Genomic DNA, 24,499 nt, shown 5'->3' with positions numbered 1-24,499 from the left:
TTTAATGAGCGACAACATTTTGACCCCAAACCGAGAGGATTCTGGGATGTTTGTGTTTTTTTGGTAATAACTCTGGAAGGAAACGTCGCAGTCCCATCAAGGTGGTACTCGTACTGCTCGCCTCGTCGAGCGGAATCCAAATATATGAATGGTTAAGCTATGGGATATGAAATGGACGAGCGACCAATAAAACAACATGTATTATGGGGTTGAATGCTTTTTGCTATTCACAAAATAAAACAAAAGCAGTCATGCAAATATCTGAATTTTCACAGCACAGCAAAATCAGTTGCACCATTCAATTCCGCTCGTCCAGTCGGGGAGAATTCAATCACATTCATTCGATGCGACGTTTCTTATGGGATTTAATGAGCGACAACATTTTGACCCCAAACCGAGAGGATTCTGGGATGTTTGTGGTTTGTTGGTAATAACTCTGGAAGGAAACGTCGCATACCCATCAAGGTGGTACTCGTACTGCTCGCCTCGTCGAAAGGAATCCAAATATATGAATGGTTAAGCTATGGGATATGAAATGGACGAGCGACCAATAAAACAGCATGTATTATGGGGTTGAATGCTTTTTGCTATTCACAAAATAAAACAAAAGCAGTCATGCAAATATCTGAATTTTCACAGCACAGAAAAATCAGTTGCACCGTTCAATTCCGCTCGTCCAGACGGGGAGAATTCAATCACATTCATTCGATGCGACGTTTCTTATGGGATTTAATGAGCGACAACATTTTGACCCCAAACCGAGAGGATTCTGGGATGTTTGTGGTTTTTTGGTAATAACTCTGGAAGAAAACGTCGCAGACCCATCAAGGTGGTACTCGTACTGCTCGCCTTATCGAGAGGAATCCAAATATATGAGTTGTTAAGCTATGGGATATGAAATGGACGAGCGACCAATAAAACAACATGTATTATGGGGTTGAATGCTTTTTGCTATTCACAAAATAAAACAAAAGCAGTCATGCAAATATCTGAATTTTCACGGTACAGCAAAATCAGTTGCACCATTCAATTCCGCTCGTCCAGACGGGGAGAATTCAATCACATTCATTCGATGCGACGTTTCTTATGGGATTTAATGAGCGACAACATTTTGACCCCAAACCGAGAGGATTCTGGGATGTTTGTGGTTTGTTGGTAAAAACTCTGGAAGGAAACGTCGCAGACCCATCAAGGTGGTACTCGTACTGCTCGCCGCGTCGAGAGGAATCCAAATATATGAATACGTAAGCTATGGGATATGAAATGGACGAGCGACCAATAAAACAACATGTATTATGGGGTTGAATGCTTTTTGCTATTCACAAAATAAAACAAAAGCAGTCATGCAAATATCTGAATTTTCACAGCACAGCAAAATCAGTTGCACCATTCAATTCCGCTCTTCCAGACGGGGAGAATTCAATCACATTCATTCGATGCGACGTTTCTTATCGGATTTAATGAGCGACAACATTTTGACCCCAAACCGAGAGGATTCTGGGATGTTTGTGGTTTGTTGGTAATAACTCTGGAAGGAAACGTCGCATACCCATCAAGGTGGTACTCGTACTGCTCGCCTCGTCGAAAGGAATCCAAATATATGAATGGTTAAGCTATGGGATATGAAATGGACGAGCGACCAATAAAACAGCATGTATTATGGGGTTGAATGCTTTTTGCTATTCACAAAATAAAACAAAAGCAGTCATGCAAATATCTGAATTTTCACAGCACAGAAAAATCAGTTGCACCGTTCAATTCCGCTCGTCCAGACGGGGAGAATTCAATCACATTCATTCGATGCGACGTTTCTTATGGGATTTAATGAGCGACAACATTTTGACCCCAAACCGAGAGGATTCTGGGATGTTTGTGGTTTTTTGGTAATAACTCTGGAAGAAAACGTCGCAGACCCATCAAGGTGGTACTCGTACTGCTCGCCTTATCGAGAGGAATCCAAATATATGAGTTGTTAAGCTATGGGATATGAAATGGACGAGCGACCAATAAAACAACATGTATTATGGGGTTGAATGCTTTTTGCTATTCACAAAATAAAACAAAAGCAGTCATGCAAATATCTGAATTTTCACGGTACAGCAAAATCAGTTGCACCATTCAATTCCGCTCGTCCAGACGGGGAGAATTCAATCACATTCATTCGATGCGACGTTTCTTATGGGATTTAATGAGCGACAACATTTTGACCCCAAACCGAGAGGATTCTGGGATGTTTGTGGTTTGTTGGTAAAAACTCTGGAAGGAAACGTCGCAGACCCATCAAGGTGGTACTCGTACTGCTCGCCGCGTCGAGAGGAATCCAAATATATGAATACGTAAGCTATGGGATATGAAATGGACGAGCGACCAATAAAACAACATGTATTATGGGGTTGAATGCTTTTTGCTATTCACAAAATAAAACAAAAGCAGTCATGCAAATATCTGAATTTTCACAGCACAGCAAAATCAGTTGCACCATTCAATTCCGCTCTTCCAGACGGGGAGAATTCAATCACATTCATTCGATGCGACGTTTCTTATCGGATTTAATGAGCGACAACATTTTGACCCCAAACCGAGAGGATTCTGGGATGTTTGTGGTTTTTTGGTAATAAGTCTGGAAGGAAACGTCGCAGTCCCATCAAGGTGGTACTCGTACTGCTCGCCTCGTCGAGCGGAATCCAAATATATGAATGGTTAAGCTATGGGATATGAAATGGACGAGCGACCAATAAAACAACATGTATTATGGGGTTGAATGCTTTTTGCTATTCACAAAATAAAACAAAAGCAGTCATGCAAATATCTGAATTTTCACAGCACAGCAAAATCAGTTGCACCATTCAATTCCGCTCGTCCAGTCGGGGAGAATTCAATCACATTCATTCGATGCGACGTTTCTTATGGGATTTAATGAGCGACAACATTTTGACCCCAAACCGAGAGGATTCTGGGATGTTTGTGGTTTGTTGGTAATAACTCTGGAAGGAAACGTCGCATACCCATCAAGGTGGTACTCGTACTGCTCGCCTCGTCGAAAGGAATTCAAATATATGAATGGTTAAGCTATGGGATATGAAATGGACGAGCGACCAATAAAACAGCATGTATTATGGGGTTGAATGCTTTTTGCTATTCACAAAATAAAACAAAAGCAGTCATGCAAATATCTGAATTTTCACAGCACAGCAAAATCAGTTGCACCATTCAATTCCGCTCGTCCAGACGGGGAGAATTCAATCACATTCATTCGATGCGACGTTTCTTATGGGATTTAATGAGCGACAACATTTTGACCCCAAACCGAGAGGATTCTGGGATTTTTGTGGTTTTTTGGTAATAACTCTGGAAGGAAACGTCGCAGTCCCATCAAGGTGGTACTCGTACTGCTCGCCTCGTCGAGCGGAATCCAAATATATGAATGGTTAAGCTATGTGATATGAAATGGACGAGCGACCAATAAAACAGCATGTATTATGGGGTTGAATGCTTTTTGCTATTCACAAAATAAAACAAAAGCAGTCATGCAAATATCTGAATTTTCACAGCACAGCAAAATCAGTTGCACCATTCAATTCCGCTCGTCCAGACGGGGAGAATTCAATCACATTCATTCGATGCGACGTTTCTTATGGGATTTAATGAGCGACAACATTTTGAGCCCAAACCGAGAGAATTCTGGGATGTTTGTGTTTTTTTGGTAATAACTCTGGAAGGAAACGTCACATACCCATCAAGGTGGTACTCGTACTGCTCGCCTCGTCGAAAGGAATCCAAATATATGAATGGTTAAGCTATGTGATATGAAATGGACGAGCGACCAATAAAACAGCATGTATTATGGGGTTGAATGCTTTTTGCTATTCACAAAATAAAACAAAAGCAGTCATGCAAATATCTGAATTTTCACAGCACAGCAAAATCAGTTGCACCATTCAATTCCGCTCGTCCAGACGGGGAGAATTCAATCACATTCATTCGATGCGACGTTTCTTATGGGATTTAATGAGCGACAACATTTTGAGCCCAAACCGAGAGAATTCTGGGATGTTTGTGTTTTTTTGGTAATAACTCTGGAAGGAAACGTCACATACCCATCAAGGTGGTACTCGTACTGCTCGCCTCGTCGAAAGGAATCCAAATATATGAATGGTTAAGCTATGGGATATGAAATGAACGAGCGACCAATAAAACAGCATGTATTATGGGGTTGAATGCTTTTTGCTATTCACAAAATAAAACAAAAGCAGTCATGCAAATATCTGAATTTTCACAGCACAGCAAAATCAGTTGCACCATTCAATTCCGCTCGTCCAGACGGGCAGAATTCAATCACATTCATTCGATGCGACGTTTCTTATGGGATTTAATGAGCGACAACATTTTGACCCCAAACCGAGAGGATTCTGGGATGTTTGTGGTTTGTTGGTAATAACTCTGGAAGGAAACGTCGGAGACCCATCAAGGTGGTACTCGTACTGCTCGCCTCGTCGAGAGGAATCCAAATATATGAATGCTTAAGCTATGGGATATGAAATGGACGAGCGACCAATAAAACAACATGTATTATGGGGTTGAATGCTTTTTGCTATTCACAAAATAAAACAAAAGCAGTCATGCAAATATCTGAATTTTCACAGCACAGCAAAATCAGTTGCACCATTCAATTCCGCTCGTCCAGACGGGGAGAATTCAATCACATTCATTCGATGCGACGTTTCTTATGGGATTTAATGAGCGACAACATTTTGACCCCAAACCGAGAGGATTCTGGGATTTTTGTGGTTTTTTGGTAATAACTCTGGAAGGAAACGTCGCAGTCCCATCAAGGTGGTACTCGTACTGCTCGCCTCGTGGAGCGGAATCCAAATATATGAATGGTTAAGCTATGTGATATGAAATGGACGAGCGACCAATAAAACAGCATGTATTATGGGGTTGAATGCTTTTTGCTATTCACAAAATAAAACAAAAGCAGTCATGCAAATATCTGAATTTTCACAGCACAGCAAAATCAGTTGCACCATTCAATTCCGCTCGTCCAGACGGGGAGAATTCAATCACATTCATTCGATGCGACGTTTCTTATGGGATTTAATGAGCAACAACATTTTGAGCCGAAACCGAGAGGATTCTGGGATGTTTGTGTTTTTTTGGTACTAACTCTGGAAGGAAACGTCGCATACCCATCAAGGTGGTACTCGTACTGCTCGCCTCGTCGAAAGGAATCCAAATATATGAATGGTTAAGCTATGGGATATGAAATGGACGAGCGACCAATAAAACAGCATGTATTATGGGGTTGAATGCTTTTTGCTATTCACAAAATAAAACAAAAGCAGTCATGCAAATATCTGAATTTTCACAGCACAGCAAAATCAGTTGCACCATTCAATTCCGCTCGTCCAGACGGGGAGAATTCAATCACATTCATTCGATGCGACGTTTCTTATGGGATTTAATGAGCGACAACATTTTGAGCCCAAACCGAGAGAATTCTGGGATGTTTGTGGTTTGTTGGTAATAACTCTGGAAGGAAACGTCGCAGACCCATCAAGGTGGTACTCGTACTGCTCGCCGCGTCGAGAGGAATCCAAATATATGAATGCTTAAGCTATGGGATATGAAATGGACGAGCGACCAATAAAACAACATGTATTATGGGGTTGAATGCTTTTTGCTATTCACAAAATAAAACAAAAGCAGTCATGCAAATATCTGAATTTTCACAGCACAGCAAAATCAGTTGCACAATTCAATTCCGCTCTTCCAGACGGGGAGAATTCAATCACATTCATTCGATGCGACGTTTCTTATGGGATTTAATGAGCGACAACATTTTGACCCCAAACCGAGAGGATTCTGGGATTTTTGTGGTTTTTTGGTAATAACTCTGGAAGGAAACGTCGCAATCCCATCAAGGTGGTACTCGTACTGCTCGCCTCGTCGAGCGGAATCCAAATATATGAATGGTTAAGCTATGTGATATGAAATGGACGAGCGACCAATAAAACAGCATGTATTATGGGGTTGAATGCTTTTTGCTATTCACAAAATAAAACAAAAGCAGTCATGCAAATATCTGAATTTTCACAGCACAGCAAAAATCAGTTGCACCATTCAATTCCGCTCGTCCAGACGGGGAGAATTCAATCACATTCATTCGATGCGACGTTTCTTATGGGATTTAATGAGCGACAACATTTTGACCCCAAACCGAGAGGATTCTGGGATTTTTGTGGTTTTTTGGTAATAACTCTGGAAGGAAACGTCGCAGTCCCATCAAGGTGGTACTCGTAGTGCTCGCCTCGTCGAGCGGAATCCAAATATATGAATGGTTAAGCTATGTGATATGAAATGGACGAGCGACCAATAAAACAGCATGTATTATGGGGTTGAATGCTTTTTGCTATTCACAAAATAAAACAAAAGCAGTCATGCAAATATCTGAATTTTCACAGCACAGCAAAATCAGTTGCACCATTCAATTCCGATCGTCCAGACGGGGAGAATTCAATCACATTCATTTGATGCGACGTTTCTTATGGGATTTAATGAGCGACAACATTTTGAGCCCAAACCGAGAGAATTCTGGGATGTTTGTGTTTTTTTGGTAATAACTCTGGAAGGAAACGTCGCATACCCATCAAGGTGGTACTCCTACTGCTCGCCTCGTCGAAAGGAATCCAAATATATGAATGGTTAAGCTATGGGATATGAAATGGACGAGCGACCAATAAAACAACATGTATTATGGGGTTGAATGCTTTTTGCTATTCACAAAATAAAACAAAAGCAGTCATGCAAATATCTGAATTTTCACAGCACAGCAAAATCAGTTGCACCATTCAATTCCGCTCGTCCAGACGGGGAGAATTCAATCACATTCATTCGATGCGACGTTTCTTATGGGATTTAATGAGCGACAACATTTTGACCCCAAACCGAGAGGATTCTGGGATTTTTGTGGTTTTTTGGTAATAACTCTGGAAGGAAACGTCGCAGTCCCATCAAGGTGGTACTCGTACTGCTCGCCTCGTGGAGCGGAATCCAAATATATGAATGGTTAAGCTATGTGATATGAAATGGACGAGCGACCAATAAAACAGCATGTATTATGGGGTTGAATGCTTTTTGCTATTCACAAAATAAAACAAAAGCAGTCATGCAAATATCTGAATTTTCACAGCACAGCAAAATCAGTTGCACCATTCAATTCCGCTCGTCCAGACGGGGAGAATTCAATCACATTCATTCGATGCGACGTTTCTTATGGGATTTAATGAGCGACAACATTTTGAGCCGAAACCGAGAGGATTCTGGGATGTTTGTGTTTTTTTGGTACTAACTCTGGAAGGAAACGTCGCATACCCATCAAGGTGGTACTCGTACTGCTCGCCTCGTCGAAAGGAATCCAAATATATGAATGGTTAAGCTATGGGATATGAAATGGACGAGCGACCAATAAAACAGCATGTATTATGGGGTTGAATGCTTTTTGCTATTCACAAAATAAAACAAAAGCAGTCATGCAAATATCTGAATTTTCACAGCACAGCAAAATCAGTTGCACCATTCAATTCCGCTCGTCCAGACGGGGAGAATTCAATCACATTCATTCGATGCGACGTTTCTTATGGGATTTAATGAGCGACAACATTTTGAGCCCAAACCGAGAGAATTCTGGGATGTTTGTGGTTTGTTGGTAATAACTCTGGAAGGAAACGTCGCAGACCCATCAAGGTGGTACTCGTACTGCTCGCCGCGTCGAGAGGAATCCAAATATATGAATGCTTAAGCTATGGGATATGAAATGGACGAGCGACCAATAAAACAACATGTATTATGGGGTTGAATGCTTTTTGCTATTCACAAAATAAAACAAAAGCAGTCATGCAAATATCTGAATTTTCACAGCACAGCAAAATCAGTTGCACAATTCAATTCCGCTCTTCCAGACGGGGAGAATTCAATCACATTCATTCGATGCGACGTTTCTTATGGGATTTAATGAGCGACAACATTTTGACCCCAAACCGAGAGGATTCTGGGATTTTTGTGGTTTTTTGGTAATAACTCTGGAAGGAAACGTCGCAATCCCATCAAGGTGGTACTCGTACTGCTCGCCTCGTCGAGCGGAATCCAAATATATGAATGGTTAAGCTATGTGATATGAAATGGACGAGCGACCAATAAAACAGCATGTATTATGGGGTTGAATGCTTTTTGCTATTCACAAAATAAAACAAAAGCAGTCATGCAAATATCTGAATTTTCACAGCACAGCAAAAATCAGTTGCACCATTCAATTCCGCTCGTCCAGACGGGGAGAATTCAATCACATTAATTCGATGCGACGTTTCTTATGGGATTTAATGAGCGACAACATTTTGACCCCAAACCGAGAGGATTCTGGGATTTTTGTGGTTTTTTGGTAATAACTCTGGAAGGAAACGTCGCAGTCCCATCAAGGTGGTACTCGTACTGCTCGCCTCGTCGAGCGGAATCCAAATATATGAATGGTTAAGCTATGTGATATGAAATGGACGAGCGACCAATAAAACAGCATGTATTATGGGGTTGAATGCTTTTTGCTATTCACAAAATAAAACAAAAGCAGTCATGCAAATATCTGAATTTTCACAGCACAGCAAAATCAGTTGCACCATTCAATTCCGATCGTCCAGACGGGGAGAATTCAATCACATTCATTCGATGCGACGTTTCTTATGGGATTTAATGAGCGACAACATTTTGAGCCCAAACCGAGAGAATTCTGGGATGTTTGTGTTTTTTTGGTAATAACTCTGGAAGGAAACGTCGCATACCCATCAAGGTGGTACTCCTACTGCTCGCCTCGTCGAAAGGAATCCAAATATATGAATGGTTAAGCTATGGGATATGAAATGGACGAGCGACCAATAAAACAGCATGTATTATGGGGTTGAATGCTTTTTGCTATTCACAAAATAAAACAAAAGCAGTCATGCAAATATCTGAATTTTCACAGCACAGCAAAATCAGTTGCACCATTCAATTCCGCTCGTCCAGACGGGGAGAATTCAATCACATTCATTCGATGCGACGTTTCTTATGGGATTTAATGAGCGACAACATTTTGACCCCAAACCGAGAGGATTCTGGGATGTTTGTGTTTTTTTGGTAATAACTCTGGAAGAAAACGTCGCAGACCCATCAAGGTGGTACTCGTACTACTCGCCTTATCGAGAGGAATCCAAATATATGAGTTGTTAAGCTATGGGATATGAAATGGACGAGCGACCAATAAAACAACATGTATTATGGGGTTGAATGCTTTTTGCTATTCACAAAATAAAACAAAAGCTGTCATGCAAATATCTGAATTTTCACAGCACAGCAAAATCAGTTGCACCATTCAATTCCGCTCGTCCAGACGGGGAGAATTCAATCACATTCATTCGATGCGACGTTTCTTATGGGATTTAATGAGCGACATCATTTTGACCCCAAACCGAGAGGATTCTGGGATGTTTGTGGTTTTTTTGGTAATAACTCTGGAAGGAAACGTCGGAGACCCATCAAGGTGGTACTCGTACTGCTCGCCTCGTCGAGAGAAATCCAAATATATGAATGCTTAAGCTATGGGATATGAAATGGACGAGCGACCAATAAAACAACATGTATTATGGGGTTGAATGCTTTTTGCTATTCACAAAATAAAACAAAAGCAATCATGCAAATATCTGAATTTTCACAGCAGAGCAAAATCAGTTGCACCATTCAATTCCGCTCGTCCAGACGGGGAGAATTCAATCACATTCATTCGATGCGACGTTTCTTATGGGATTTAATGAGCGACAACATTTTGACCCCAAACCGAGAGGATTCTGGGATTTTTGTGGTTTTTTGGTAATAACTCTGGAAGGAAACGTCGCAGTCCCATCAAGGTGGTACTCGTACTGCTCGCCTCGTCGAGCGGAATCCAAATATATGAATGGTTAAGCTATGTGATATGAAATGGACGAGCGACCAATAAAACAGCATGTATTATGGGGTTGAATGCTTTTTGCTATTCACAAAATAAAACAAAAGCAGTCATGCAAATATCTGAATTTTCACAGCACAGCAAAATCAGTTGCACCATTCAATTCCGATCGTCCAGACGGGGAGAATTCAATCACATTCATTCGATGCGACGTTTCTTATGGGATTTAATGAGCGACAACATTTTGACCCCAAACCGAGAGGATTCTGGGATGTTTGTGTTTTTTTGGTAATAACTCTGGAAGAAAACGTCGCAGACCCATCAAGGTGGTACTCGTACTACTCGCCTTATCGAGAGGAATCCAAATATATGAGTTATTAAGCTATGGGATATGAAATGGACGAGCGACCAATAAAACAACATGTATTATGGGGTTGAATGCTTTTTGCTATTCACAAAATAAAACAAAAGCAGTCATGCAAATATCTGAATTTTCACAGCACAGCAAAATCAGTTGTACCATTCAATTCCGCTCGTCCAGACGGGGAGAATTCAATCACATTCATTCGATGCGACGTTTCTTATGGGATTTAATGAGCGACAACATTTTGACCCCAAACCGAGAGGATTCTGGGATGTTTGTGGTTTTTTTGGTAATAACTCTGGAAGGAAACGTCGGAGACCCATCAAGGTGGTACTCGTACTGCTCGCCTCGTCGAGAGAAATCCAAATATATGAATGCTTAAGCTATGGGATATGAAATGGACGAGCGACCAATAAAACAACATGTATTATGGGGTTGAATGCTTTTTGCTATTCACAAAATAAAACAAAAGCAATCATGCAAATATCTGAATTTTCACAGCAGAGCAAAATCAGTTGCACCATTCAATTCCGCTCGTCCAGACGGGGAGAATTCAATCACATTCATTCGATGCGACGTTTCTTATGGGATTTAATGAGCGACAACATTTTGACCCCAAACCGAGAGGATTCTGGGATTTTTGTGGTTTTTTGGTAATAACTCTGGAAGGAAACGTCGCAGTCCCATCAAGGTGGTACTCGTACTGCTCGCCTCGTCGAGCGGAATCCAAATATATGAATGGTTAAGCTATGTGATATGAAATGGACGAGCGACCAATAAAACAGCATGTATTATGGGGTTGAATGCTTTTTGCTATTCACAAAATAAAACAAAAGCAGTCATGCAAATATCTGAATTTTCACAGCACAGCAAAATCAGTTGCACCATTCAATTCCGATCGTCCAGACGGGGAGAATTCAATCACATTCATTCGATGCGACGTTTCTTATGGGATTTAATGAGCGACAACATTTTGACCCCAAACCGAGAGGATTCTGGGATGTTTGTGTTTTTTTGGTAATAACTCTGGAAGGAAACGTCGCATACCCATCAAGGTGGTACTCGTACTACTCGCCTTATCGAGAGGAATCCAAATATATGAGTTGTTAAGCTATGGGATATGAAATGGACGAGCGACCAATAAAACAACATGTATTATGGGGTTGAATGCTTTTTGCTATTCACAAAATAAAACAAAAGCAGTCATGCAAATATCTGAATTTTCACAGCACAGCAAAATCAGTTGCACCATTCAATTCCGCTCGTCCAGACGGGGAGAATTCAATCACATTCATTCGATGCGACGTTTCTTATGGGATTTAATGAGCGACAACATTTTGACCCCAAACCGAGAGGATTCTGGGATGTTTGTGTTTTTTTGGTAATAACTCTGGAAGAAAACGTCGCAGACCCGTCAAGGTGGTACTCGTACTACTCGCCTTATCGAGAGGAATCCAAATATATGAATGCTTAAGCTATGGGATATGAAATGGACGAGCGACCAATAAAACAACATGTATTATGGGGTTGAATGCTTTTTGCTATTCACAAAATAAAACAAAAGCAATCATGCAAATATCTGAATTTTCACAGCAGAGCAAAATCAGTTGCACCATTCAATTCCGCTCGTCCAGACGGGGAGAATTCAATCACATTCATTCGATGCGACGTTTCTTATGGGATTTAATGAGCGACAACATTTTGACCCCAAACCGAGAGGATTCTGGGATTTTTGTGGTTTTTTGGTAATAACTCTGGAAGGAAACGTCGCAGTCCCATCAAGGTGGTACTCGTACTGCTCGCCTCGTCGAGCGGAATCCAAATATATGAATGGTTAAGCTATGGGATATGAAATGGACGAGCGACCAACAAAACAGCATGTATTATGGGGTTGAATGCTTTTTGCTATTCACAAAATAAAACAAAAGCAGTCATGCAAATATCTGAATTTTCACAGCACAGCAAAATCAGTTGCACCATTCAATTCCGATCGTCCAGACGGGGAGAATTCAATCACATTCATTCGATGCGACGTTTCTTATGGGATTTAATGAGCGACAACATTTTGAGCCCAAACCGAGAGAATTCTGGGATGTTTGTGTTTTTTTGGTAATAACTCTGGAAGGAAACGTCGCATACCCATCAAGGTGGTACTCCTACTGCTCGCCTCGTCGAAAGGAATCCAAATATATGAATGGTTAAGCTATGGGATATGAAATGGACGAGCGACCAATAAAACAGCATGTATTATGGGGTTGAATGCTTTTTGCTATTCACAAAATAAAACAAAAGCAGTCATGCAAATATCTGAATTTTCACAGCACAGCAAAATCAGTTGCACCATTCAATTCCGCTCGTCCAGACGGGGAGAATTCAATCACATTCATTCGATGCGACGTTTCTTATGGGATTTAATGAGCGACAACATTTTGACCCCAAACCGAGAGGATTCTGGGATGTTTGTGTTTTTTTGGTAATAACTCTGGAAGAAAACGTCGCAGACCCATCAAGGTGGTACTCGTACTACTCGCCTTATCGAGAGGAATCCAAATATATGAGTTGTTAAGCTATGGGATATGAAATGGACGAGCGACCAATAAAACAACATGTATTATGGGGTTGAATGCTTTTTGCTATTCACAAAATAAAACAAAAGCAGTCAGGCAAATATCTGAATTTTCACAGCACAGCAAAATCAGTTGCACCATTCAATTCCGCTCGTCCAGACGGGGAGAATTCAATCACATTCATTCGATGCGACGTTTCTTATGGGATTTAATGAGCGACAACATTTTGACCCCAAACCGAGAGGATTCTGGGATGTTTGTGGTTTTTTTGGTAATAACTCTGGAAGGAAACGTCGGAGACCCATCAAGGTGGTACTCGTACTGCTCGCCTCGTCGAGAGGAATCCAAATATATGAATGCTTAAGCTATGGGATATGAAATGGACGAGCGACCAATAAAACAACATGTATTATGGGGTTGAATGCTTTTTGCTATTCACAAAATAAAACAAAAGCAATCATGCAAATATCTGAATTTTCACAGCACAGCAAAATCAGTTGCACCATTCAATTCCGCTCTTCCAGACGAGGAGAATTCAATCACATTCATTCGATGCGACGTTTCTTATGGGATTTAATGAGCGACAACATTTTGACCCCAAACCGAGAGGATTCTGGGATGTTTGTGTTTTTTGGTAATAACTCTGGAAGGAAACGTCGCAGAACCATCAAGGTGGTACTCGTACTGCTCGCCTCGTCGAGAGGAATCCAAATATATGAATGGTTGAGCTATGTGATATGAAATGGACGAGCGACCAATAAAACAGCATGTATTATTGGGTTGAATGCTTTTTGCTATTCACAAAATAAAACAAAAGCAGTCATGCAAATATCTGAATTTTCACAGCACAGCAAAATCAGTTGCACCATTCAATTCCGCTCGTCCAGACGGGGAGAATTCAATCACACTCATTCGATGCGACGTTTCTTATGGGATTTAATGAGCGACAACATTTTGACCCCAAACCGAGAGGATTCTGGGATTTTTGTGGTTTTTTGGTAATAACTCTGGAAGGAAACGTCGCAGTCCCATCAAGGTGGTACTCGTACTGCTCGCCTCGTCGAGCGGAATCCAAATATATGAATGGTTAAGCTATGTGATATGAAATGGACGAGCGACCAATAAAACAGCATGTATTATGGGGTTGAATGCTTTTTGCTATTCACAAAATAAAACAAAAGCAGTCATGCAAATATCTGAATTTTCACAGCACAGCAAAATCAGTTGCACCTTTCAATTCCGCTCGTCCAGACGGGGAGAATTCAATCACATTCATTCGATGCGACGTTTCTTATGGGATTTAATGAGCGACAACATTTTGACCCCAAACCGAGAGGATTCTGGGATGTTTGTGTTTTTTTGGTAATAACTCTGGAAGGAAACGTCGCATACCCATCAAGGTGGTACTCGTACTGCTCGCCTCGTCGAAAGGAATCCAAATATGTGAATAGTTAAGCTATGGGATATGAAATGGACGAGCGACCAATAAAACAGCATGTATTATGGGGTTGAATGCTTTTTGCTATTCACAAAATAAAACAAAAGCAGTCATGCAAATATCTGAATTTTCACAGCACAGCAAAATCAGTTGCACCATTCAATTCCGCTCGTCCAGACGGGGAGAATTCAATCACATTCATTCGATGCGACGTTTCTCATGGGATTTAATGAGCGACAACATTTTGACCCCAAAAAGAGGATTCTGGGATGTTTGTGGTTTTTTGGTAATAACTCTGGAAGAAAACGTCGCAGACCCATCAAGGTGGTACTCGTACTGCTCGCCTTATCGAGAGGAATCCAAATATTTGAGTTGTTAAGCTATGGTATATGAAATGGACGAGCGACCAATAAAACAACATGTATTATGGGGTTGAATGCTTTTTGCTATTCACAAAATAAAACAAAAGCAGTCATGCAAATATCTGAATTTTCACAGCACAGCAAAATCAGCTGCACCATTCAATTCCGCTCTTCCAGACGGGGAGAATTCAATCACATTCATTCGATGCGACGTTTCTTATGGGATTTAATGAGCGACAACATTTTGACCCCAAACCGAGAGGATTCTGGGATGTTTGTGGTTTTTTGGTAATAACTCTGGAAGGAAACGTCGCAGTCCCATCAAGGTGGTACTCGTACTGCTCGCCTCGTCGAGCGGAATCCAAATATATGAATGGTTAAGCTATGTGATATGAAATGGACGAGCGACCAATAAAACAGCATGTATTATGGGGTTGAATGCTTTTTGCTATTCACAAAATAAAACAAAAGCAGTCATGCAAATATCTGAATTTTCACAGCACAGCAAAATCAGTTGCACCATTCAATTCCGCTCGTCCAGACGGGGAGAATTCAATCACATTCATTCGATGCGACGTTTCTTATGGGATTTAATGAGCGACAACATTTTGACCCCAAACCGAGAGGATTCTGGGATGTTTGTGGTTTTTTGGTAATAACTCTGGAAGAAAACGTCGCAGACCCATCAAGGTGGTACTCGTACTGCTCGCCTAATCGAGAGGAATCCAAATATATGAGTTGTTAAGCTATGGTATATGAAATGGACGAGCGACCAATAAAACAACATGTATTATGGGGTTGAATGCTTTTTGCTATTCACAAAATAAAATAAAAGCAGTCATGCAAATATCTGAATTTTCACAGCACAGCAAAATCAGTTGCACCATTCAATTCCGCTCTTCCAGACGGGGATAATTCAATCACATTCATTCGATGCGACGTTTCTTATGGGATTTAATGAGCGACAACATTTTGACCCCAAACCGAGAGGATTCTGGGATTTTTGTGGTTTTTTGATAATAACTCTGGAAGGAAACGTCGCAGTCCCATCAAGGTGGTACTCGTACTGCTCGCCTCGTCGAGCGGAATCCAAATATATGAATGGTTAAGCTATGTGATATGAAATGGACGAGCGACCAATAAAACAGCATGTATTATGGGGTTGAATGCTTTTTGCTATTCACAAAATAAAACAAAAGCAGTCATGCAAATATCTGAATTTTCACAGCACAGCAAAATCAGTTGCACCATTCAATTCCGCTCGTCCAGACGGGGAGAATTCAATCACATTCATTCGATGCGACGTTTCTTATGGGATTTAATGAGCGACAACATTTTGAGCCCAAACCGAGAGGATTCTGGGATGTTTGTGTTTTTTTGGTAATAACTCTGGAAGGAAACGTCGCATACCCATCAAGGTGGTACTCGTACTGCTCGCCTCGTCGAAAGAAATCCAAATATATGAATGGTTAAGCTATGGGATATGAAATGGACGAGCGACCAATAAAACAGCATGTATTATGGGGTTGAATGCTTTTTGCTATTCACAAAATAAAACGAAAGCAGTCATGCAAATATCTGAATTTTCACAGCACAGCAAAATCAGTTGCACCATTCAATTCCGCTCGTCCAGACGGGGACAATTCAATCACATTCATTCGATGCGACGTTTCTTATGGGATTTAATGAGCGACAACATTTTGACCCCAAACCGAGAGGATTATGGGATGTTTGTGGTTTTTTGGTAATAACTCTGGAAGAAAACGTCGCAGACCCATCAAGGTGGTACTCGTACTGCTCGCCTTATCGAGAGGAATCCAAATATATGAGTTGTTAGGCTATGGGATATGAAATGGACGAGCGACCAATAAAACAACATGTATTATGGGGTTGAATGCTTTTTGCTATTCACAAAATAAAACAAAAGCAGTCATGCAAATATCTGAATTTTCACAGCACAGCAAAATCAGTTGCACCATTCAATTCCGCTCGTCCAGACGGGGAGAATTCAATCACATTCATTCGATGCGACGTTTCTTTTGGGATTTAATGAGCGACAACATTTTGACCCCAAACCGAGAGGATTCTGGGATTTTTGTGGTTTTTTGGTAATAACTCTGGAAGGAAACGTCGCCGTCCCATCAAGGTGGTACTCGTACTGCTCGCCTCGTCGAGCGGAATCCAAATATATGAATGGTTAAGCTATGTGATATGAAATGGACGAGCGACCAATAAAACAGCATGTATTATTGGGTTGAATGCTTTTTGCTATTCACAAAATAAAACAAAAGCAGTCATGCAAATATCTGAATTTTCACAGCACAGCAAAATCAGTTGCACCATTCAATTCCGCTCGTCCAGACGGGGAGAATTCAATCACATTCATTCGATGCGACGTTTCTTATGGGATTTAATGAGCGACAACATTTTGAGCCCAAACCGAGAGAATTCTGGGATGTTTGTGTTTTTTTGGTAATAACTCTGGAAGGAAACGTCACATACCCATCAAGGTGGTACTCGTACTGCTCGCCTCGTCGAAAGAAATCCAAATATATGAATGGTTAAGCTATGGGATATGAAATGGACGAGCGACCAATAAAACAGCATGTATTATGGGGTTGAATGCTTTTTGCTATTCACAAAATAAAACGAAAGCAGTCATGCAAATATCTGAATTTTCACAGCACAGCAAAATCAGTTGCACCATTCAATTCCGCTCGTCCAGACGGGGAGAATTCAATCACATTCATTCGATGCGACGTTTCTTATGGGATTTAATGAGCGACAACATTTTGACCCCAAACCGAGAGGATTCTGGGATGTTTGTGGTTTTTTGGTAATAACTCTGGAAGAAAACGTCGCAGACCCATCAAGGTGGTACTCGTACTGCTCGCCTTATCGAGAGGAATCCAAATATATGAGTTGTTAAGCTATGGGATATGAAATGGACGAGCGACCAATAAAACAACATGTATTATGGGGTTGAATGCTTTTTGCTATTCACAAAATAAAACAAAAGCAGTCATGCAAATATCTGAATTTTCACAGCACAGCAAAATCAGTTGCACCATTCAATTCCGCTCGTCCAGACGGGGAGAATTCAATCACATTCATTCGATGCGACGTTTCTTATGGGATTTAATGAGCGACAACATTTTGACCCCAAACCGAGAGGATTCTGGGATTTTTGTGGTTTTTTGGTAATAACTCTGGAAGGAAACGTCGCAGTCCCATCAAGGTGGTACTCGTACTGCTCGCCTCGTCGAGCGGAATCCAAATATATGATTGGTTAAGCTATGTGATATGAAATGGACGAGCGACCAATAAAACAGCATGTATTATTGGGTTGAATGCTTTTTGCTATTCACAAAATAAAACAAAAGCAGTCATGCAAATATCTGAATTTTCACAGCACAGCAAAATCAGTTGCACCATTCAATTCCGCTCGTCCAGACGGGGAGAATTCAATCACATTCATTCGATGCGACGTTTCTTATGGGATTTAATGAGCGACAACATTTTGAGCCCAAACCGAGAGAATTCTGGGATGTTTGTGTTTTTTTGGTAATAACTCTGGAAGGAAACGTCGCATACCCATCAAGGTGGTACTCGTACTGCTCGACTCGTCGAATGGAATCCAAATATATGAATGGTTAAGCTATGGGATATGAAATGGACGAGCGACCAATAAAACAGCATGTATTATGGGGTTGAATGCTTTTTGCTATTCACAAAATAAAACAAAAGCAGTCATGCAAATATCTGAATTTTCACAGCACAGCAAAATCAGTTGCACCATTCAATTCCGCTCGTCCAGACGGGGAGAATTCAATCACATTCATTCGATGCGACGTTTCTTATGGGATTTAATGAGCGACAACATTTTGACCCCAAACCGAGAGGATTCTGGGATGTTTGTGGTTTTTTGGTAATAACTCTGGAAGAAAACGTCGCAGACCCATCAAGGTGGTACTCGTACTGCTCGCCTTATCGAGAGGAATCCAAATATATGAGTTGTTAAGCTATGGGATATGAAATGGACGAGCGACCAATAAAACAACATGTATTATGGGGTTGAATGCTTTTTGCTATTCACAAAATAAAACAAAAGCAGTCATGCAAATATCTGAATTTTCACAGCACAGCAAAATCAGTTGCACCATTCAATTCCGCTCGTCCAGACGGGGAGAATTCAATCACATTCATTCGATGCGACGTTTCTTATGGGATTTAATGAGCGACAACATTTTGACCCCAAACCGAGAGGATTCTGGGATTTTTGTGGTTTTTTGGTAATAACTCTGGAAGGAAACGTCGCAGTCCCATCAAGGTGGTACTCGTACTGCTCGCCTCGTCGAGCGGAATCCAAATATATGAATGGTTAAGCTACGTGATATGAAATGGACGAGCGACCAATAAAACAGCATGTATTATTGGGTTGAATGCTTTTTGCTATTCAGAAAATAAAACAAAAGCAGTCATGCAAATATCTGAATTTTCACAGCACAGCAAAATCAGTTGCACCATTCAATTCCGCTCGTCCAGACGGGGAGAATTCAATCACATTCATTCGATGCGACGTTTCTTATGGGATTTAATGAGCGACAACATTTTGAGCCCAAACCGAGAGAATTCTGGGATGTTTGTGTTTTTTTGGTAATAACTCTGGAAGGAAACGTCGCATACCCATCAAGGTGGTACTCGTACTGCTCGACTCGTCGAAAGGAATCCAAATATATGAATGGTTAAGCTATGGGATATGAAATGGACGAGCGACCAATAAAACAGCATGTATTATGGGGTTGAATGCTTTTTGCTATTCACAAAATAAAACAAAAGCAGTCATGCAAATATCTGAATTTTCACAGCACAGCAAAATCAGTTGCACCATTCAATTCCGCTCGTCCAGACGGGGAGAATTCAATCACATTCATTCGATGCGACGTTTCTTATGGGATTTAATGAGCGACAACATTTTGACCCCAAACCGAGAGGATTCTGGGATGTTTGTGGTTTTTTGGTAATAACTCTGGAAGAAAACGTCGCAGACCCATCAAGGTGGTACTCGTACTGCTCGCCTTATCGAGAGGAATCCAAATATATGAGTTGTTAAGCTATGGGATATGAAATGGACGAGCGACCAATAAAAAAACATGTATTATGGGGTTGAATGCTTTTTGCTATTCACAAAATAAAACAAAAGCAGTCATGCAAATATCTGAATTTTCACAGCACAGCAAAATCAGTTGCACCATTCAATTCCGCTCGTCCAGACGGGGAGAATTCAATCACATTCATTCGATGCGACGTTTCTTATGGGATTTAATGAGCGACAACATTTTGACCCCAAACCGAGAGGATTCTGGGATTTTTGTGGTTTTTTGGTAATAACTCTGGAAGGAAACGTCGCAGTCCCATCAAGGTGGTACTCGTACTGCTCGCCTCGTCGAGCGGAATCCAAATATATGATTGGTTAAGCTATGTGATATGAAATGGACGAGCGACCAATAAAACAGCATGTATTATTGGGTTGAATGCTTTTTGCTATTCACAAAATAAAACAAAAGCAGTCATGCAAATATCTGAATTTTCACAGCACAGCAAAATCAGTTGCACCATTCAATTCCGCTCGTCCAGACGGGGAGAATTCAATCACATTCATTCGATGCGACGTTTCTTATGGGATTTAATGAGCGACAACATTTTGACCCCAAACCGAGAGGATTCTGGGATGTTTGTGGTTTTTTGGTAATAACTCTGGAAGAAAACGTCGCAGACCCATCAAGGTGGTACTCGTACTGCTCGCCTTATCGAGAGGAATCCAAATATATGAGTTGTTAAGCTATGGGATATGAAATGGACGAGCGACCAATAAAACAACATGTATTATGGGGTTGAATGCTTTTTGCTATTCACAAAATAAAACAAAAGCAGTCATGCAAATATCTGAATTTTCACAGCACAGCAAAATCAGTTGCACCATTCAATTCCGCTCGTCCAGACGGGGAGAATTCAATCACATTCATTCGATGCGACGTTTCTTATGGGATTTAATGAGCGACAACATTTTGACCCCAAACCGAGAGGATTCTGGGATTTTTGTGGTTTTTTGGTAATAACTCTGGAAGGAAACGTCGCAGTCCCATCAAGGTGGTACTCGTACTGCTCGCCTCGTCGAGCGGAATCCAAATATATGAATGGTTAAGCTACGTGATATGAAATGGACGAGCGACCAATAAAACAGCATGTATTATTGGGTTGAATGCTTTTTGCTATTCAGAAAATAAAACAAAAGCAGTCATGCAAATATCTGAATTTTCACAGCACAGCAAAATCAGTTGCACCATTCAATTCCGCTCGTCCAGACGGGGAGAATTCAATCACATTCATTCGATGCGACGTTTCTTATGGGATTTAATGAGCGACAACATTTTGAGCCCAAACCGAGAGAATTCTGGGATGTTTGTGTTTTTTTGGTAATAACTCTGGAAGGAAACGTCGCATACCCATCAAGGTGGTACTCGTACTGCTCGACTCGTCGAAAGGAATCCAAATATATGAATGGTTAAGCTATGGGATATGAAATGGACGAGCGACCAATAAAACAGCATGTATTATGGGGTTGAATGCTTTTTGCTATTCACAAAATAAAACAAAAGCAGTCATGCAAATATCTGAATTTTCACAGCACAGCAAAATCAGTTGCACCATTCAATTCCGCTCGTCCAGACGGGGAGAATTCAATCACATTCATTCGATGCGACGTTTCTTATGGGATTTAATGAGCGACAACATTTTGACCCCAAACCGAGAGGATTCTGGGATGTTTGTGGTTTTTTGGTAATAACTCTGGAAGAAAACGTCGCAGACCCATCAAGGTGGTACTCGTACTGCTCGCCTTATCGAGAGGAATCCAAATATATGAGTTGTTAAGCTATGGGATATGAAATGGACGAGCGACCAATAAAAAAACATGTATTATGGGGTTGAATGCTTTTTGCTATTCACAAAATAAAACAAAAGCAGTCATGCAAATATCTGAATTTTCACAGCACAGCAAAATCAGTTGCACCATTCAATTCCGCTCGTCCAGACGGGGAGAATTCAATCACATTCATTCGATGCGACGTTTCTTATGGGATTTAATGAGCGACAACATTTTGACCCCAAACCGAGAGGATTCTGGGATTTTTGTGGTTTTTTGGTAATAACTCTGGAAGGAAACGTCGCAGTCCCATCAAGGTGGTACTCGTACTGCTCGCCTCGTCGAGCGGAATCCAAATATATGATTGGTTAAGCTATGTGATATGAAATGGACGAGCGACCAATAAAACAGCATGTATTATTGGGTTGAATGCTTTTTGCTATTCACAAAATAAAACAAAAGCAGTCATGCAAATATCTGAATTTTCACAGCACAGCAAAATCAGTTGCACCATTCAATTCCGCTCGTCCAGACGGGGAGAATTCAATCACATTCATTCGATGCGACGTTTCTTATGGGATTTAATGAGCGACAACATTTTGAGCCCAAACCGAGAGAATTCTGGGATGTTTGTGTTTTTTTGGTAATAACTCTGGAAGGAAACGTCGCATACCCATCAAGGTGGTACTCGTACTGCTCGACTCGTCGAGCGGAATCCAAATATATGAATGGTTAAGCTATGTGATATGAAATGGACGAGCGACCAATAAAACAGCATGTATTATTGGGTTGAATGCTTTTTGCTATTCAGAAAATAAAACAAAAGCAGTCATGCAAATATCTGAATTTTCACAGCACAGCAAAATCAGTTGCACCATTCAATTCCGCTCGTCCAGACGGGGAGAATTCAATCACATTCATTCGATGCGACGTTTCTTATGGGATTTAATGAGCGACAACATTTTGAGCCCAAACCGAGAGAATTCTGGGATGTTTGTGTTTTTTTGGTAATAACTCTGGAAGGAAACGTCGCATACCCATCAAGGTGGTACTCGTACTGCTCGACTCGTCGAAAGGAATCCAAATATATGAATGGTTAAGCTATGGGATATGAAATGGACGAGCGACCAATAAAACAGCATGTATTATGGGGTTGAATGCTTTTTGCTATTCACAAAATAAAACAAAAGCAGTCATGCAAATATCTGAATTTTCACAGCACAGCAAAATCAGTTGCACCATTCAATTCCGCTCGTCCAGACGGGGAGAATTCAATCACATTCATTCGATGCGACGTTTCTTATGGGATTTAATGAGCGACAACATTTTGACCCCAAACCGAGAGGATTCTGGGATGTTTGTGGTTTTTTGGTAATAACTCTGGAAGAAAACGTCGCAGACCCATCAAGGTGGTACTCGTACTGCTCGCCTTATCGAGAGGAATCCAAATATATGAGTTGTTAAGCTATGGGATATGAAATGGACGAGCGACAAATAAAACAACATGTATTATGGGGTTGAATGCTTTTTGCTATTCACAAAATAAAACAAAAGCAGTCATGCAAATATCTGAATTTTCACAGCACAGCAAAATCAGTTGCACCATTCAATTCCGCTCGTCCAGACGGGGAGAATTCAATCACATTCATTCGATGCGACGTTTCTTATGGGATTTAATGAGCGACAACATTTTGACCCCAAACCGAGAGGATTCTGGGATTTTTGTGGTTTTTTGGTAATAACTCTGGAAGGAAACGTCGCAGTCCCATCAAGGTGGTACTCGTACTGCTCGCCTCGTCGAGCGGAATCCAAATATATGAATGGTTAAGCTATGTGATATGAAATGGACGAGCGACCAATAAAACAGCATGTATTATTGGGTTGAATGCTTTTTGCTATTCAGAAAATAAAACAAAAGCAGTCATGCAAATATCTGAATTTTCACAGCACAGCAAAATCAGTTGCACCATTCAATTCCGCTCGTCCAGACGGGGAGAATTCAATCACATTCATTCGATGCGACGTTTCTTATGGGATTTAATGAGCGACAACATTTTGAGCCCAAACCGAGAGAATTCTGGGATGTTTGTGTTTTTTTGGTAATAACTCTGGAAGGAAACGTCGCATACCCATCAAGGTGGTACTCGTACTGCTCGACTCGTCGAAAGGAATCCAAATATATGAATGGTTAAGCTATGGGATATGAAATGGACGAGCGACCAATAAAACAGCATGTATTATGGGGTTGAATGCTTTTTGCTATTCACAAAATAAAACAAAAGCAGTCATGCAAATATCTGAATTTTCACAGCACAGCAAAATCAGTTGCACCATTCAATTCCGCTCGTCCAGACGGGGAGAATTCAATCACATTCATTCGATGCGACGTTTCTTATGGGATTTAATGAGCGACAACATTTTGACCCCAAACCGAGAGGATTCTGGGATGTTTGTGGTTTTTTGGTAATAACTCTGGAAGAAAACGTCGCAGACCCATCAAGGTGCTCTCGTACTGCTCGCCTTATCGAGAGGAATCCAAATATATGAGTTGTTAAGCTATGGGATATGAAATGGACGAGCGACCAATAAAACAACATGTATTATGGGGTTGAATGCTTTTTGCTATTCACAAAATAAAACAAAAGCAGTCATGCAAATATCTGAATTTTCACAGCACAGCAAAATCAGTTGCACCATTCAATTCCGCTCGTCCAGACGGGGAGAACTCAATCACATTCATTCGATGCGACGTTTCTTATGGGATTTAATGAGCGACAACATTTTGACCCCAAACCGAGAGGATTCTGGGATGTTTGTGGTTTTTTGGTAATAACTCTGGAAGGAAACGTCAGAGACCCATCAAGGTGGTACTC

Source organism: Petromyzon marinus, chromosome 22 (genome assembly GCF_048934315.1).
Source record: "Petromyzon marinus isolate PM22_M1 ecotype Great Lakes invasive population chromosome 22, UKy_Petmar_22M1.pri1.0, whole genome shotgun sequence".
NCBI lineage: Eukaryota > Metazoa > Chordata > Hyperoartia > Petromyzontiformes > Petromyzontidae > Petromyzon > Petromyzon marinus.
Note: the sequence above shows the minus strand (reverse complement) of the source record.